Source organism: Lissotriton vulgaris, chromosome 3_1 (genome assembly GCF_964263255.1).
Source record: "Lissotriton vulgaris chromosome 3_1, aLisVul1.2, whole genome shotgun sequence".
Taxonomy (NCBI): Eukaryota; Metazoa; Chordata; class Amphibia; order Caudata; family Salamandridae; genus Lissotriton; species Lissotriton vulgaris.
Genome location: NC_141689.1, coordinates 1,504,338,261 through 1,504,358,246, shown reverse-complemented (window position 1 = coordinate 1,504,358,246; position 19,986 = coordinate 1,504,338,261).

The following is a 19,986-nucleotide window of genomic DNA, read 5'->3' as shown; positions in this document are numbered from 1 at the left end:
AGCTCTCCATTAGCGCCTGAGTTTTTTACTTGACAGCAGGAGAGGGGCCTGAGTGCGACTTACTCCCACAGCGCCTCGGCGGCCATCTTGCCTCTTTTACTTGACAGCAGGAGAGGGGCCTGAGTGCGACTTACTCCCACAGCGCCTCGGCGGCCAGTTTTCTAATATGTTTCTTCTGTTTTAACTCATAAGAAATTTGTTATCCCAGGTTCTTTTTACCAAATAAGTAACACTGCTTTGGTAAAAAATGTCACTTACTTTTTCCACATAAATAACCTTTGTTAATTTACTATACATTTTTCTCTAAACAGACCACAGAACTACAAAAAGCAGAAAATTCGAATCCAAGAACAGACATTCAGCAACTAATGATAAACACTTGGTAAGTACAAAATGCAAACATATATACTCATTGTATGCTCAATAGAATGTACAATGTTAATACTTCACTTTGTTAGTACTTCAGTTAGTATTTTCTTAAAATGTCCTCTTTTGTAATCCCTAAAAAGTAACTTACTCATTATGAAAGGTTACACACTAGCAAATGTCTAACCAAAATACACAATTAAACAAATCCTATAACAGACTTTACTTTTTTTCTACAGACCTACAAACACTAGAACACCATCTGACTGAAAATACACCTACTTTCTGAAGATACTACTTTACTGTTGGTAAGTAAGAAGCTACAAATGGTACATGCTTTATTTAAAATAATTATAACATTACACATTTTCCTAATATTTTTAAAATAACTTTTCTAGATAAAAGAACACAAGAATGACAGAAGATGCAAGATTTATTACATCTCAGAAAGGAAAAATTTTATTATGCTATATGGGTTATACTTATACTCAGGAGAAACAAAAAGACCTTAAAGTTAACTGGAAATGTACTAAGTATTACTCTAATAAATGCTATGGGCGTGCTACAACCAGAGAAACAAGTGTTATTAATACTACTGAACATAACCATCCACCAAACATCTCTGAAATCGAGGTTAGATCCACTCTCAAAAATATAAAAGAATTAAGTAGCACACCTGACCTACCAAGCAGCGTAATTCTGAAAGAATTACTACCTAGAGTACCCAGAGAAGCAAGAGGTCAGTTACCATCAATTGCTTCAATCAAAAGAACCATAGCTAGGACCAAAAAATCTAGTAGACCCACTATACCAATAGCTACAACTTTTGAGGAAGTCATTATTCCACCTGACCTTGCCATCACACATAATGACGAACCATTTATCTTTTACGATAATCATAGCAAAGAGAAAAGAATAATCATGTTTGCCACAAATAACAACATTAAAAAATTAAAAGAAAGTCAAACATGGATGATGGATGGCACTTTTTCCATATGCCCAAAACCATTCTACCAATTGTATACAATACATGGGCAATATCATAATACCTGTATCCCATTCATCTACTGTTTGTTACCAAACAAACAAACAGCAACTGAAATATTGCACAAAATAAAAGAACAAACATCAGACTACTTTCCACTAAAAATAATATTAGACTTCGAACAAGCTATGATTAATTCCATTCTTAAAACATATCCACACACATCCATTCAAGGATGTTATTTTCATTTTAACCAATGTCTCTGGAGACATTTACAAAAATCTGCACTTAGTGTTCAGTATGCAACCAATATTACCTTTGCATACCAAATTAAACACCTAATAGCTCTGGCATATGTGCCAATAACTGACGTGGCTGAACATTATAATCTATTAATTGAAAGTCCTTTCTACACACAAAACGAACAAAAACGTGCCCCACTTTTGGATTACTTTGAGGACAACTGGGTAGGGAGACTACACAGGTCAGGCCACAGACGCCAACCTAAATTCTTAATTCCCTGGTGGAATGTATACCTACCAACCCTGAACCAAGAAGCCGAAACAAACAACGCTGTTGAAGGTTGGCATAATGCCTTCCTATCTTCTACAGGACGTACAACTCCTACATTACACAAACTCCTCACAGCAATCCAAAAAGAGCAAAGTTTTCAAGAATTACGAATGGAGCAATCTGTCTTACAACTAAAACCCAAACTCTCAAGACAAACTGCTCAAATGTATCAATATTTACAACAGCAAGTACAACTTTACCCTACAACAAGAGGACTAGAATACTTAAAAATGATAGCCAAAACATTAAACTAACAATCCTAACTAAATAAAAGGGTCAACATCCGCAAATATCCTTAAATATGCAACCACACATATTATAATATAACAATTATTTAATTATTTTGTCTAATATATTTTTTTTCTTAATTATAAATAGACAAAATAATTATGTCAGTATATTAAATACATTTCATAAAAACACTTTTGCCACCCCAAATAAATATTAAAAATTATTCACTTACCTTGCACAACAACATCATAACCAATAATCCATTACAATCCATGTAGTGAGAAATTCTCAAAAAATGAATTAAACAATCCCTTGAAAATGTAAAAATACAACTGTGCAAAATGTATCCATCATCCAAATAAATCGATTGTTCAAAATCCATTAAAAAACCCGAAAATAATCTACAAATGTAAGAAACGGTCCAGGAAACTCGAAAAATAAAGGAAGTATGCTATACATCTCAGTTCAAACAACTGAAACACACTTCCTTTGATAAAAAAAATAATCACAGCTCGGAAACGGAAATAGCTGTTTCCAAATACCTAGAAAAAAACATTAAACAATCCCACCCACATAACACTTAACAAAATAGCATATAATATAAACATTACATACTTGCATTTTTATAAAATAGCCAAATCCTAGCACAAACTCACTAACTCCAACTACTTCAAAGAACAAAAAGCCTTGATAACCGAAATACGTATCGAGTCAACTCGATACTATCTAAATACTCATACAGTAATCCACAACCCCTAAATAACAAACGACTACCTTCAAAAGTTAGATAAAATAGTTAAAATATATCAAAATAGACTCTTACCTGCTCAGACGTGAACCTGCTTCCAACCGCGACCTTCACTCTCTCAAAATGACACAAAAAGACAATGAGCGGTTACAAAATAAAAGACCCAAATTATACTATACTGTGAAAAATAGTGCTATAAATGCCCAAAACAATTATTTTTACTGCTAAAAATTATGTATAATTGTTAAAAAATACTTTGCAACATGTTTAAATATATATGTATTTTTAAAAATTACTAATGTATTTTTTTCATACTTTTAATATTTATTACATTACATATTAATACATTTTAATATTTAATGTAATATTTATTGAACAATAATCTGTGAAAAATGTCTAATGTACTATCTGTTTTTGCTGTATTACGTTTTTAACAATATGACTAACATGTTAAAATTATTAGTATTAAAACTTATTTATTAATAATAATAATTGTAAATAAAAATATTGTATACTTTAAAAATATCCAGAAAATGATGTTAATGGTATGATGTTCAATATTATTCATATCCTAATATATTTTATAAATGTTCATTCTTTTATATCATCATTTCTACTGCACTAGATTATATGTAAATATTAGAAACATTTATTTCATTACAAATGTATAATTTATTAAAAAGATGTCAAATGTTTTTATATGTATATATAGTAGCATTCATTGCATAATCTTGAACTACATTTTTTTCTCTGTACATAAAATGTACTTTCCTAAAAAACTACTCAAAAATTTGATTTTTCAAACTACATTGTCCTTATATTTTGTATTCATTACACTATGCATTGCTTTATAATACATATATATTGTCCTTATTTTGAGATGTAAAAAAATAAAGATTTGTTTGAAAAACAACTGTGTGATTTTTATCTTGTAGCTATTGCAAAATCATTTATATTATTATTCCAAATGTTTTTTAATATAATGTACAATCTATTTAAATATACCACATGTAATTACAGTACATGCTGAACACTGAACCTATATAATTAACTATTCCAACTCCAATATACATTTAATTAGGGTAGATGCTGGACACTGAACCTATTTAATTTACCATTCCAAATCCAATCACCATTTAATTAGGGTAAGTGCTGGACACTGAACCTATTTAATTTACTATTCCAACTCCAATCTACTTTTAATTAGGGTAGGTGTTGGACACATAACCTATTTTATTTACTATTCCAACTCCAATCTACATTTAATTAGGGTAGGTGCTGGACACTGAACCTATTTAATTTACTATTCCAACTCCAATCTACTTTTAATTAGGGTAGGTGTTGGACACAGAACCTATTTTATTTACTATTCCAACTCCAATCTACATTTAATTAGAGTAAGTGCTGGACACTGAACCTATTTAATTTACTATTCCAACTCCAATCTACATTTAATTAGCGTAGGTGCTGGACACTGAACCTATTTAATTTACTATTCTAACCCCAATCTACATTTAATTAGGGTAGGTGCTGGACACTGAACCTATTTAATTTACTATTCCAACTCCAATCAAAATTTAATTAGGGTAAGTGCTGGACACTGAACCTATTTAATTTACTATTCCAACTCCAATCTACATTTAATTAGAGTAGGTGCTGGACACTGAACCTATCTAATTTACTATTCCAACTCCAATCTACATTTAATTAGGGTAAGTGCTGGACACTGAACCTATTTAATTTACTATTACAACTCCAATCTACATTTAATTATGGTAGGTGCTGGACACTGAACCTATTTAATTTACTATTCCAACTCCAATCAACCTTTAATTATGGTAGGTGCTGGACACTGAACCCATCTAATTTACTATTCCAACTCCAATCAAAATTTAATTAGGGTAAGTGCTGGACACTGAACCTATTTAATTTACTATTCCAACTCCAATCTACATTTAATTAGAGTAGGTGCTGGACACTGAACCCATCTAATTTACTATTCCAACTCCAATCACCATTTAATTAAGGTAAGTGCTGGACACTTAACCTATTTAATTTACTATTCCAACTCCAATCTACATTTAATTAGGGTAGGTGCTGGACACTGAACCTATTTAATTTATTATTCCAACTCCAATATACATTTAATTAGGGTAGGTGCTGGACACTGAACCTATCTAATTGACTATTCCAACTCCAATCAACATTTTATTAGGGTAGGTGTTGGACACAGAAGTTATTTAATTTACTATTCCAACTCCAATCACCATTTAATTAGGGTAAGTGCTGGACACTGAACCTATTTAATTTACTATTCCAACTCCAATCTACATTTAATTAGGGTAGGTGCTGGACACTGAACCTATCTAATTTACTATTCCAACTCCAATCACCATTTAATTAGGGTAGGTGTTGGACACTGAACCTATCTAATTTACTATTCCAACTCCAATCCCCATTTAATTAGGGTAAGTGCTGGACACTGAACCTATTTAATTTACTATTCCAACTCCAATCACCATTTACTTAGGGTAGGTGTTGGACACTGAACCTATCTAATTGACTATTCCAACTCCAATCAACATTTAATTAGGGTAAGTGCTGGACACTGAGCGTATTTAATTTACTGTTCCAACTCCAATCACCATTTAATTAGGGTAAGTGCTGGACACTTAACCTATTTAATTTACTGTTCCAACTCCAATCACCATTTAATTAGGGTAGGTGCTGGACACTGAACCTATCTAATTTACTATTCCAACTCCAATCACCATTTAATTAGGGTAGGTGTTGGACACTGAACCTATCTAATTGACTATTCCAACTCCAATCACCATTTAATTAGGGTAAGGTGCTGGACACTGAACCTATCTAATTTACTATTCCAACTCCAATCACCATTTAATTAGGGTAGGTGCTGGACACTGAACCTATCTAAGTTACTATTCCAACTCCAATCACCATTTAATTAGGGTAGGTGCTGGACACTGAACCTATCTAATTTACTATTCCAACTCCAATCACCATTTAATTAGGGTAGGTGTTGGACACTGAACCTATCTAATTGACTATTCCAACTCCAATCAACATTTAATTAGGGTGAGTGCTGGACACTGAACCTATCTAATTTACTATTCCAACTCCAATCACCATTTAATTAGGGTAGGTGCTTGACACTGAACCTATCTAATTTACTATTCCAACTCCAATCACCATTTAATTAGGGTAGGTGTTGGACACTGAACCTATCTAATTGAAAATTCCAACTCCAATCAACATTTAATTAGGGTAAGTGCTGGACACTGAACCTATTTAATTTACTATTCCAACTCCAATCGCCATTTAATTAGGGTAAGTGCTGGACACTGAACCTATTTAATTTACTTAAAAAATGTATTATCTACAAACATACTATTTAAGACAATATCCACACTTATCCAATATATACCCAATAACACACTACCAAACATTAAACATCATTTAAATTTTTAAAATACTATTTCGCAAATATTTGAAATTTTTATTCAATTTCGAAATTATATTTCAATTTAAAATAAAAATTGAAATTTTTTTAAAAATTTTATATAATATTTTTAAAACACTACCCACCCTTAACCCCTATAAACACTATACCCACTACTAAACATTACAATACAATTTTATTATACATTATTGATCCACACTTATCCACTATATACCCAATAACACACTAGCAAACATTATTTAAATTGTTTAAATACAATTTCGAAAATGTTTAAAATTTTATTCAAATTCGAATTTTTATTTCAATTTTCAATCAAAATCGAAATTTTATTAAAATATACAAAAAAAATTTTTAAAACACTACCCACCCTTAACCCCTATTAACACTATAACCCGCTACTAAACATTACAATACAATTTTATTATACATTATTAATCCATACTTATCCACTATATACCCAATAACACACTAGCAAACATGAACCTCAAATCGGGCTCACCGCGGGACCCTTGCCCAGCAAAATTTTTAGCGAGAATGGCAGATGTTGTCAACCCCATAGCCAATCCTATTCTTAACCTCTCCTTGAGTCAGGGAGCTTTGCCACACTCCTGGAAACAGGCCATGGTTATTCCTCTTCTTAAGAAGCCCAACCTGGACCCGGAAGCCCCGTCCAATTACAGACCGATCTCGCTCCTCCCAGCACTCACCAAAATCTTGGAGAAACACGTTCATAGCGTGCTCTCTAACTTCCTGGAGTCAAATGAGCTACTCCATGAGTCCCAATCGGGCTTTCGATCCAACCTAAGCACCGAGACGGCGCTCTTGGAAGTCTCTGAGATTGTGAAGGAGGTGCTGGATGCCGGAGGCAGGGTGATGTTAGTCATGTTAGATCTGTCGGCGGCTTTCGACACCGTCCCCCATGAGGATCTCCTCACTAGACTACATGACATCGGTCTAGGGGGGACGGTGCTCAATTGGTTTTGTTCCTTCTTAGCCAACCGCCGACAGACGGTCTGGGCCTCATCTGGATCTGCCGAAATGCCGCCATTGGGAGTTGGAGTCCCTCAGGGCTCAGTATTGAGCCCTACTCTATTTAACATCCTCATGACCCCTCTGGCGACATTGGCGGAGTCCTATGGGGCCTGGATCGTCTCATATGCTGACGACACCCAGCTTCTTTTCACCTGCCGCAAGAGCGAAGATTTCGATGGGGAAAGTATCCGTGAGTGCCTTGGGGCTGTTTTCAACTGGTTCCAACTGAACAGCCTCAAGTGCAACTCGGATAAATCCGAGATACTTTTCTTCGGATGCCCATCGGAACCGGATTGGCATGGTTGGTGGCCTGCCGACATGTTCCCCCCAGCTCAGTCATCTAAATGGGCTAAGAACCTGGGAGTTAAAATTGACAACGAGCTCACACTCAAATCCCAGGTGGCCACTCTTACAGGGACGTGCTTCGGTATCCTTAGGATGCTTCGAAAGTTCTTTCCTCTACTCTCTGAGGAACATCGGAGGATAACTGTACAGGCACTCATAGGATCCAGATTGGACTATGCTAATGCTTTGTATCTGGGTCTGCCGGAATATCTTTTACAGCGCATGCAGGTGACCCAGAACGCTGCAGCACGAGCGATTTTTGGCCTGCATCACCGTGCTAGTGCCTCTAACCTTCTCCAATCCCTCCATTGGCTTCCCATACGGAAGAGGATAATGTTCAAAGCCATGACTCTAGCCCATAAAGCCCTGCATGCCACTGGTGCAAAATACCTCCAGAAGAGGCTGGACTTTTACCGGCCAACCCGATCTTTAAGATCGGAGTCACTGGCACTTGCCGTGGTGCCACGTATAAAGAGGGCCCGACTGGGCGGTCGGTCCTTCAGATTCCTGGCCCCTCAGCTATGGAACTCCTTACCGCTGTCCCTGCGGGCCACATCTAATCTGCTTGCCTTTAGGAAGGGATTAAAGACTTGGTTGTTTTCTGGTTAGTGCGCTCCCTCTATTTAGCCTCTGTTCTTTTCTCTACTGTTTTGTTTTTCAGTCTTCTTTTAGGTCTGGAGCATAAAGCGCCGGGACACTCCTTTGGAGTAGCCGTTGCGCTATACAAGACTCATATATAACATATATAACATAACATATAACATCATTCATATTTTTTAAATACAATTTCGCTAAATTTAGAAAAATGTATTCTAATTCGATTTTTTTTCCAATTTTAATTCAAATTTAAAATTAAAAAAAATTATTTCAATATTATTTTTAATACACTACCCACCCTTAACCCCTATAAACACTATAACCCGCTACTAAACATTACAATATAATTTTATTAGACATTATTAATTAACTAATATTTACAACTTCTTCTCTATATTGTAATAATTTTTATTTTATATTTATTATTAATAATAATATTTTTTATTATATACATTTTAAAACACTACCCACCCTTATCCCCTATAAACCCTACATCCCGCTCCTAAACAATTTACACAATTTATTTCACTAATAATTAATACTAAAATTGTATATACCTAACATTTTACAATATAAATACTTTACATTCATTAAAAAGTACACTATTTAAAATGTCGATATTTTTAATAATCGATATTTTTAACTTCGATATTTCCTATTTCGATATTAATGTCCTCGATATTATTTCCACACACATAAATCGATATTTTGAACGTCGATATTTTTGTTGTTGATATTACATACCTTCGATTTTTCTGACTCAATATTTTGTCTATTCGATATTATCAGCTCGATATTTTGACTGTGTACCGTTGGTGATACCCCTCTTGAAAAAAGCATCGCCCGACCCGGCTTGTTCCAAAAGCTACAGACCTATTTCTCTCCTTCCATAGCTAGTAAAAATTTTAGAACGATTAGTAAGTAAATCACTTTCCCAGTTTCTAGAAACCAATAACATCTTGGACGATGTGGAATTTGGCTTCCGCCCTGGCCATGGAATGGAGACCACTCTGGTGACCGTTATGAACGATCTACGAATGCGAGCAAACAGGGGACAGTCAGTTATACTGATTCTTCTTGACCTGTCTGTCGCATTTGATATGGTAAACCATGAGGTTCTCCTGTCCAGGCTTGAAGAGACTGGGATCGTGGGCACTGTGATGGAGCAAGGATTCGCACGTAATGCGACTTGCTTGTATTCAGTCCTCTCGACATAATGTTAATGTACTAATCAACATGTTTGTATTATTAATATCGCATTACACGACATCTGAGGGAAGCTTGCATATGTGCGTTTAATAATGTTAATCCGCTTGCAATAATATGGCTGCTGCTATGCGGGATTTCTTACTGCACATGTGTCTGTCACACTCACGTGACATGACCTATCTTTAGCTTGGAGGGAAACTTTCGCTTCTGCGCATTAAAACTAAAATGGCTGCTCTGTGTTACAGCATGCATGAAGCATGCATGAAGCTTGCACTGCTGCTTTTGCTAAGCTGTTCGTTCTGCTTAACACTAACGCAATAGTTAATTATAAAGTAATGGGAATAGAGTAGAGATAAGTGGTATACAGTGCATTCATTTATTCTGTGTTCTCAAATTGTTTCTTTTCTATTCTTACATGAAAAACAATTTGGGCCTGACGCTTACCGCTGAACTCCATCTTGGAGAAATTGCGACTGCGCACGAATTACAAAGTCCATGAAGCAGAATGACCTTTGAAACGCTGCCAAAGAGCCAACTTGCTAGAAGATGCTTGTGGGAACCTTACCTCTTGACCCTCCGGATGAAGTTAAAGTTCTCAAATGAACTAACATGTAACCAATATTGGAACATTCATTGTCGGGTGGAATAAAATATACATGGGAAAATAGAATTTGATGGGCGGTAAGATTATTATAATATTCATTGGCAAAAGTTTGTGATGACCTCTCCTCATCTCTTGTCCATTCAAAATTGGGGATCTTTACACTTGCAACATTGGGGGTTGGTACACTGACCTGGAAAATAGTATAACTAGGGTAGGCTTAGCTGGTTAATTTGTCCGACTTGTCCGAATAGCTGACCTATCACTGACCCGACGCACTCAATAGGTAAGCGGGAGCAGAGGTGCTGGCGGAGCACTCTGTCAGAAGGTTCGAAACCCATATCAGGGTTTGAAAGCTGAAGTGCTGGCAAACCACTTTGTCGGAGAAATCGATAATTCTTACCGGGTTTTGGCTGTTAGCTGCAGAGAGGGAGTAACGCAGGCGTTGCAACTTTAACTGCGGGTGCTGGTCTTAGCCTGTGGTGTTCCTGTCCTGATCCAATTTGGTTTTACCTGTCCTGATTCTGATCTGCTCCTGCCTGCCTTTATGGTGCCTGCACTTTCGGGGTTCTGTCCTTTAAACTGACCCGTGGCCAGGGTTAGTTCTTCACACCATTCTAGGTAAATATTCAATGTGGGTATGTCATTGTTCTGATTCCTTCTCTCTTCCCACCCTAATGTTAAATGATAAAAGTTTTACATATTGTCATATAATATTTTTCTGATTCCTTCTCTCTCCCCACCCTTTTTGTCAAATGCGTAAAGACTGCTTTATAAGAACTCTGCACATTTTCATTCTAATCATTGTTTTCCTAATTGAGAAATCTCTTTTATTCAATGCTTGGATTATGTCAATTTAAAGAATTTTAGATAATGAGTTTAAACCTTTCCCGAGTTTGAGGTTATTATATGAGTGTAAATGTTAATGTTACCTATTCTCTTGCTAACTCCCTTATCCAATAGGTATTTAGGTACCGGTGACAAGGATTGGTAAGTCAATGGTATAGGTCCTAAATGAAAATTATAAATCACTGATTAGAGGAAAGGGCACAGGTTACCTGGTTAGACTCACATATAAGTGCAAATTTTATGTTTTGGTTTTATGAGCCCAGGTGAGTTTGGTAAACCGAGTCAAGTGACCTGCGCGCTCTATCAGTATTTCTTTTGGTAGCAGCAAGATGGTTAGGGTTTAGTTAAGATAGGTAGTTAGTTATAGTTAGTTGGTTAATGAAATTTTTTTTTGCATATTTGAAATCGGATTATTGATCGCATTGATTTATGTATTAACCAAAATTGTACGTACCTGTTATATGTTTTGTCTGGAATCCCCGGGGGCAGAATAGCGGGTGGTAAATGGAAGCCGTACTGCAGTGAGGTCACTTACCTAGAGTAAGTAAGTGCGTGGTTAGGTGGGCGTGGCTAAGCTGGCGACTGTAATGGCCGCGCTGCGTTGAGCTCTCCGGAGTGATGTAGCCAATCCGATGCTGTAGGTCACTCTGGCGACCCAAAAATTGATCCTTCTAGACGTCGGAACCCTACAGTGCACGGGGGAGACTTTTTACCCGGTGATATGCCTCGCCTGCACCACGAAATCAGCTGAGGCGACCGATGGCTCGCACCGCCGAAAAAGAACAAAATGGTGACCGGCGATGGCTCCCCGCATTTCTCCTGGCCGCTGGCGCTGTGACTGGCAGGCTGGATTGGCTGTGCCCCGCGGGGACTGAGCTGCCCGTGGATCCTGGTGGCGGCGGAGGGGAGCGGACGGCTCGGCCGGGCCTCGGCGAGGCCCCGCCCGGATCATTTTCCTGCTGGGAGCAGACGCCGGAGTGAGAGGAGTGAGTGGGCCGACGGCTGCCGTGTACGTTGTCGCAGCGGAGGGGTGCGGTGAGTGACGGATGCCCCTGCAGGTCTCTCTGACCGTACTGTATGCGGCGCCGGTGAAGGGCTGCCTTTCCCCCCATTATCCTCCGGTATTCTGGATGCCTCCCCCCCCGTGCTGCCCCCTCCCCCGCTAGTGGTGCGGACTGACTGGAGTGGCGGGGGAGAGCGATCTCAGCAATCCAGGACTGGTGGCCCGATCTGTACCCCCTGGCCCCCACTCAGCTACCATCTACATATAGGGAAAAGAGGCTGAACTCCCCATTAAAGACAGCTGAGAGGCGACTGAACGGGGCGCCCTGAGGCCGAAGCGGCAGCAGAAGGCTCCACAGTAACTTTGCCCACTGGGAATTGTAACGCCTGGGGATTCACGGTATTGCTCCCCCCGCACATCACCTGTGGGCCTTCCCCTCTCATCCACTGCGCCCGGCCTCGCTGCGGCATACTTGTATGGGCTGTCTATGCTGCCACACTGACTGGGCTCCCTCCCACAACTGGCAGATTACAGCGACTATCTCAACAACTGAGCACTGAGGTAGCAGTATAAACCTGACACCTACCAGCGCTGACCACTGTGGCCTCAGCATGCAACACTAGCCGGGTCCCCCCTAGTAGCACACCCCTCCTAATGCTATAATTGTCTGCTGCTGACTCACGGACTCTAGCCAAGTGGGTGCCGCGATTCGCGCCTTCGAAGCGCCATTTTGCTGCAGCTTGTGACTATCCTTCGCGACCCCCCCTGCTCCATCCGGCGGGCTACTGCGGTATGGGCCTCAGAGACTTGAGACAGAGTCAGCTCCCCTTTGACAGACCAGCGGACGCGAGCTAGGGACCTCCCGCCGCCATGGCGACGGGCGGCCTAAAGCAATCTACGTCTGCAGAAGATGCGGGACTGCTGGGCCCCCTGCTGCTGGAAATGCGGGCGGGTTTTAAAGCACTCGACGTCCGATTCGATACCCTAGACCAGTGTTTCCCAAACTGTGGTCCGCGGACCCCCAGGGGTCCGTGACACATTCCCAGGGGGTCCGCGGGCTGCAGTTTTAAAAGCACTGAAAGTTCCATGTGTAATTAACAGTTTTCGAGCAACAATAAAAGTGTCAAGATAACATCAGTGATTAAGTACCTACTGGAGAGAGACGAGAATTTTGTCCTGTGGCAGCTTTGACTTATCTAATGTAGCACCGAGGGTTGGTTAATATACCTACTGCAAAGAACATGTCCCATGCATTTTAAAAAACTGTATTTAAATTAAAGTACTAAAAAACAGGATTCTCAGGCAAGAAGTTCTAGATCTTGTTCATGATCAAAACACCGCCACAAAACTTTCTCTTGATTCCCTGTTTTATAATATCCAACTTGCCTATTTGAATGTCCCTTATTAGAAAGTATGTTCTATGCTGCAGGCCTAGTTGTTGCATTGTAAGGTATAACTAAATGCTAACGCCATGCAACGCCTATTAGGAATTTGGGGCGTCAAGGGCATTTCTTCACTACAAACCTCAGCTCGCCAGGGCCGGAAGAACAATTCAAAATGTAGAATTTTTTTTTGTGGTCTCAAAAGCTCAAATTGCTTCTTCCACACAAAAATTCTTACACTGCAGCATATTTACTATGTTTCTATCATTAGCAGGCGCATCTCTTGGTGGCTTCTGTTAAAAATTCTGCTGTCCTCTCAGCCCTCCATTTGCAAGACAGCCAGATCTTGCTCTGACCTTTTAAGAATCATTTACAACCAGGGAGACCATATCTTGTAAACCAAAAACCGGGACATTTCGCAAAAATAGAAGGAGGAATACAATTTGACGTCAACTGAGCATCACAGAATGACAGCCTCATCAACATAGAAATACAGAAGAGGTACTAAGAAAATAAAATGCAATTTTTAAACTTAGTATTATATCTGTTAGATAAATTGCATTCTTGAAACAGCGTCTAACCATCCCAGCTTTGGAAAACATAAAAGAATATATAAAATACTCAGGGGGATATTTACAATAGAAGTGGAGGAGCATATCATTAGCCTCCTTGGCTTAACAACACACTCCGCCACTTCAGAAACGCAGGGCTGCACCATATTTACAAGAATATTGTGCAGACCTGCATTTCCTCCTGCGCTGGTGCTACACTTAGCAGTGTAGCGCCAATGCAGGCGCCCTTGCACCATAGTGCAAGGGCGTCTGCGTGAAGGGGAACATTGTTTATGTACAGGAAGGTCCCTCTTCCTGTACATAAACAATCTTGAAATGTCGTTTTGTCACTTCTATGTGTGCTGCTTGATACAACACACATGGAAGTCATTTTTTTTTAAAGATTGTTTATGTGTAGGAAGGGTCACCTTCCTGAACATAGACAATCCAAGGCGTTTCGCTTTTTCCATGTGTGCTGCACAAGGCAGCACACATGGAAAAAGCAAAAACGAGGAGAAATAAAGCATTTCTCCTCGTTTTGCCAAGTTAAGACCAGGTTTTCCCAGGTCTTAATTTTGGTGCTGCCTCCTATTTCCGCTGCCCTTGTAAATAGGGGGCATCCTCAAAATCAATGGGTGTTGCCGTGGAACACCCACCGCAACACCCACTGCCCACCCCTTTCACACTAAGCCTTGCGTGATAGGGGGCCTTATTTACAAGGCAGCGTTAAGCCATGTTGAGTGGCTTAATGATGCCTTGTAAATACGGCGAAGCCGCAATGGACGGGGGAACATCGCAAATAGTGACGTTTCTATGGCGATAGGGGCTTGTAAATATGCCCCTAAAATCCTTAGTAATTCGAGTATATTTTTGTGTGCACAGGTGTGTTTATTTTTTTCAAATTACTGTTTTAATGTTTGAAATGTAAATCCTACAGATTGCTTGGGGGTCCCCGGATTTCAGAGGTGACTCAATGGGGGTCCTCAGAAGTCAAAAGTTTGGGAGCCACTGCCCTAGACAAACACATCACTGATCTAGGCGCCAAAATCCAGGTACACGACCGCCACTTCGACATGGTGGAATCTCGGACATCGGACCTGGAGGACGGCATGGCTCAGTCCCTGAAGAGGGTCGACAGAATGGAGAAGATACTAAAGGAAGTGGCAATAAAGAACGAAGACTTGGAAGCCAGGAGCCGCCGCAATAACATTCCCCTCCTGGGCGTTCCGGAATCTACAGCGTTTGGACGTAGGAACAATCTAGTGGAGACTATCCTAGTGGACCTCTTTGTTAAAAAGGTGTTCACCCCAGGATTCATGGTGGAACGCGCACACAGGTCGCTTGGCCCAAAAACCTAATCCTGGATAATGAACTTCCGGGACACCGACACCGCACTGCGGTTGGCCAAAGAGAAGGGCGAGCTTAACTGGCAGGGCTCCAAAGTGTCCTTATACCCTGACTTTAACACTATGGTGCAGGATGTCCGGAGGAAGTTCCAGGGCGTCAAGGTGACCCTTCGGAATTTAGGGCTGAAATATGGTATGTTATACTCTGCCAGACTACGTGTGGACATTAACGGTCGTTCCCGCATATTCGAAAGCCCAGCGGAGGCACAGGATTTCTGCCACACCTACGAACTCAATACCAAAGGCTCATCAGACGCTATCTCCTCCTCCCCCATGCTGAGTGGATCTGAAGCCAGTGCAGACCTTTTTTCCACGTCTGGCCCCGGCTGAATAGCATCCTTTTGGACATTGTCGCCATAAGTGGTCCTTAATAGTATTTCTTGATATATTGTCATTATTTGTACATGTTTATTGCACTCTGGATAGCGAACGTCCCCCTATTTGGTGTACACCTTTGCACTGTGATTATTGTGTATTATGCACCCCCCAGGTTTAGTTGCTACAACCGTTATGTGTTTTTGGGTGCTGTGGGCTGTCTTGGATAATAGGATGTTGCCTTTTGGACTGGGTGGGAAGGCTGGGTGGGGGGTGGCGGGATGGGAATTGTTCAATTCGCATTGCACAAAGTTCAGACTTTTTATGATTATTGGCACATTAGCAGAGTACGGACCTAGACTGCTCTTTCTTGTTGCATTTCCCACGCAGCTATGACACACGTAGGACACACGACTGGCCCATCCACTATCACGCTGGTCACATGGAATGTTAGAGGCCTAAACGATACCCGGAAGAGGCAGCAGATACTGCATTATTTAAACCGACACACCGTGGACATTGTCCTGCTACAAGAAACCCACCTCCCCTTAACGGACCGTTCCCGGTTTGCTGCCGCATGAACCCAAATTGTTTTTTCACTAATTATAGTAATTATGCCAGAGGTACTGCTATTTTGATTCACAAGCGACTCCCCTTCAAGTGTCACTCAATCATACACGACGACTCTGGTAGATTTGTTATAGTGGTGGGCACTCTTTACTATTACAAAATCGCGATAGGTTGTATATATGGCCCCAACACTGACTCCCCCGCTTTCTTTCATGACTTGTATGCAAAATTATTGCAATTTGGGTCCCGTTCCCCTGTTGATAGGGGGGGATTTTAATGTCTCACTTGAACCTCGCCTAGACAGCACCTCCACCGCCCCTGACCCGAAACCTAGGGCGCGCAAAGCTCTACATTCCCTATGTGACCGCCTCTCCTTAATAGATCTGGGGCGCAAACGAGATCCAAACCACATCACATACACGCACTATACGGGTGCCAGTAATACTTGGGCAAGGCTTGATTATTGGCTAGTCACTCCCGAGTTCTCCAGCTGGTTCCCCGATATGCATACACTGCCCAGATCATTTTCCGACCACTTTCCTGTACTATTGCGACTGCATGTCCCCCGCCCTGAAGGTTACGAACGTCAGTGGTGGTTCCCGTTACGAGCACTAGCTGACGAACACTTTAGGGAGGAACTACATGTAGCCATCGAAACTTATTTTGATATAAACACGGGCTCAGTGGACTCAGAGGCTGTTTTGTCGGAGGGCTTCAAAGCATATATGAGGGGCGTGTGAGACCTGCGGAATGCCATGTCCCGATTAGAAATAGACCTGGCCGCGCTAGATGCCTCACAACTAGCAACTCCCGACCCTGGGTATGAAGCTCAGAGGGCAACCTTTCTATTGCAGTATAGGTAAGCGGCCGACAAAGAAATTTTATATATGGGTAAATATAACAAAGTTAGAGTATACGGAGAGGGGGAGCGTCCCGGCAGGGTCTTAGCTCAGATGCTTAGACCTCCATACACAAAATCATACGTCACAGAGCTACGATCAGAGGCAGGGCATACACTTACAGATCCTGTGCAGATACAGGGGGAATTTCTGTCCTACTTTAAACTGTTGTACACTACTTGTCAGGGTCTGACGGATTGTGCCTGTTAGTGAAAGCATGGAAGACTACATCTCCCATAATACCGAGTTATAAGGGGAGGCTATGGAAGGCATTTAGGTATGCGAGACTCTGAGGTTCTCGCACGTGATTTCCTTCTTGGAGTTTGCCTACGAGGGATTGCTGATTGCAGGTCCTGTGCATCGGAGTCATCGGGTAATTTACTTTGCTCCTGTCTCCCGGTTTGTTTTGGTGTTTTTCGCAGCTGCGGAAAACAGTGTTCGGCAGAGCAGACTCTTGTCTTTGTGGGTCAAGCAGGTTCATGCTATTAACTTTGGCTTGGTGTTTTGAGAGCGTGGCGTGTGAGACGCTGGATTTGCCCCCTCCGCGCTCACGCTGTTTTTTTTCTGCCTTTTTGTCACTCGGCTGAGTGATTCTGTTTCTCGAACTGTTGTGCTTATTTAGTTACCGGAGTGAAAGCAGGGGAGACGCTGGATTTGCCCCCTCCTGACTGCTTTCACAGACTTTGTGTTTCTTGGGGGTTTTCAGACTTTAGGAGGCGCAGGATTGCACCCTCCTAAGCTTCTTATTCTTTGATAATCCAACACTTGGAAGTTTGTTGTGACATTTTGGATTAACAACGAGACTCAATATAGATTCATGTACTTTGCTGGGTAAGGAGACTTTTGTTTTCGTTTTCTTCTTATTGAGTTACACAGACAACAGGGCACCTCGCTCTTAGGTGTTCTTTCAGGTGTTACAGTCCGAACTTTGTTTTATCTTGTGTTCATTATTTGGAGTCTCCTAAAGGAATCCAATATGCATCAAGGACAACCAAGATGTCAAAGAGTCTGATTCGTTACAGGAGATTGTGAGAGTGTCCTTGGTATGTGTGGAATTGGGGGGAACTAAAACATATACTGGGCTGTATGTATGATTCCCCAAAAATTAACCCGGTTGTTGTTCTTAATTCATAGATCAACCGCGTTATAGGAGAGAAGTATCTCAGAAGGGTCAAGGGTTCTCCTCCTGAAAATAAACCAGGTATAGTGTTGAATACAAGGGAAGTGTATAGGAGGGCAGGTAGTTGATTGCATGTGTTAATGTATGCCTTCTTTTGTTGCAGGTGTCCCTTCCACTGCTGCTCCTATCCTTACCTATCCCTCGCTTGATTGCTTTTGTGCTCTGTATGGCTATACTCAGTCAGAGTGCAGGGACGTCAGGAGGTGGACCCCCATTTGAGCATCGTTCCATCCTCGAGGAGCCAGCAGCCGTGACACTACTAGGCTGGGATCTGACCGTTCTGGCCAGGAGAAATACCTTTCGGAAATAGCATTAGTTTTCCTGGAAAAATTCATGCAAGATTTTCTGGCAGAACCCATTACTGCTGACAGTATTCACGAGGCAATCGACGCATTGAACACATCCACTGCCCCAGGGCTAGATGGCTTCACGCCCGAATTTTATAAAGCATACCAAGACCTATTAACCCCACATTTATTGGATATGTACGCGGAGGCCTTAGAATCTCAACAGCTCCCTCCCACTCTGAAAGAGGCCGTAATAATTTTGCTCCCGAAATCGGGCAAAGACCCCCTCCATTGTAGCTCTTACAGGCCACTATCATTGTTAAACTTTGACTATAAAATTCTAGCGAAAGCATTAGCGTGCCGCCTATCCCTGCTCGTAGAATCCATAATCTCCCCGGCCCAGTTGGGATTCATCCCGCATCGATCCACTGCCTTTAATCTACGCACCTTGTTTAATACACTGCAAAGATTACCCCATGAAACACCCGCAGCAGCGATTTTATTGGAAACCCAGAAAGCTTTTGATTCTCTAGAATGGCCCTTCTTCCTTTCTATAATGCAGCGTATGGGTATGCCCCAGGGTTTTATTGCAACCACAGCCTTACTTTATACAAGACCTACTGCTAGACTGCGTTTAAACAGGACACTATCTGCCCCCTTTGTTTTATCGCGCGGAACACGCCAGGGCTGCCCCCTTTCCCCCTTATTATTTATTTTGGCTATGGACCCGTTGATTAGGCATTTACAGGAAAAACATCTCCACAGAGGCTTGGTATTTGTAACGGGCCCCTTACTGGTATCCTTATACCCCGACGGCATGATTTTATATGTTTATGACCCCCAGGCTAATCTTGATCCACTACTCAGGGAGATCCTACGATTTGGCACTTTTTCGGGCCTAAAATTAATTGGTGTAAATCTGTCAAGATCGCGACTTGACGAGACTACAATTCCCGGCATGCCCTGGGCCAGAACTACAGTTCCCGTGATCCTTCGCGACGGACCGCGATCTCACAAGAGAGCACTTAAGGAAGTCGGCGGCAGGAGATCGGTGTCGGGAATTCCTCTGGAGTACTGGATTTTTATGTTTGGGTATTCAGAGAGCTACGGTGCGGTAAGGGTGCTTTGCACAACAGCGCTTTTCAGCGGGAGCGCTGATTTCTTGGAGTATTTGTGTTTTGGGCTTCTCGGTAACGGCTGTTACCGTGGTACAGGTTTCTTGACCTTTGGGACAATTGGATTTGGCTCGGTTGGCATTTTCGGCCAACGGAGGGAACACTGTTATTGTCTAGTGGTGTTTAGGTTGCTCGCAAACTTTTGTGGTTGTTCTGTACATATACTTTGGATTCTACCCTATACCCATCTAAGAGGCA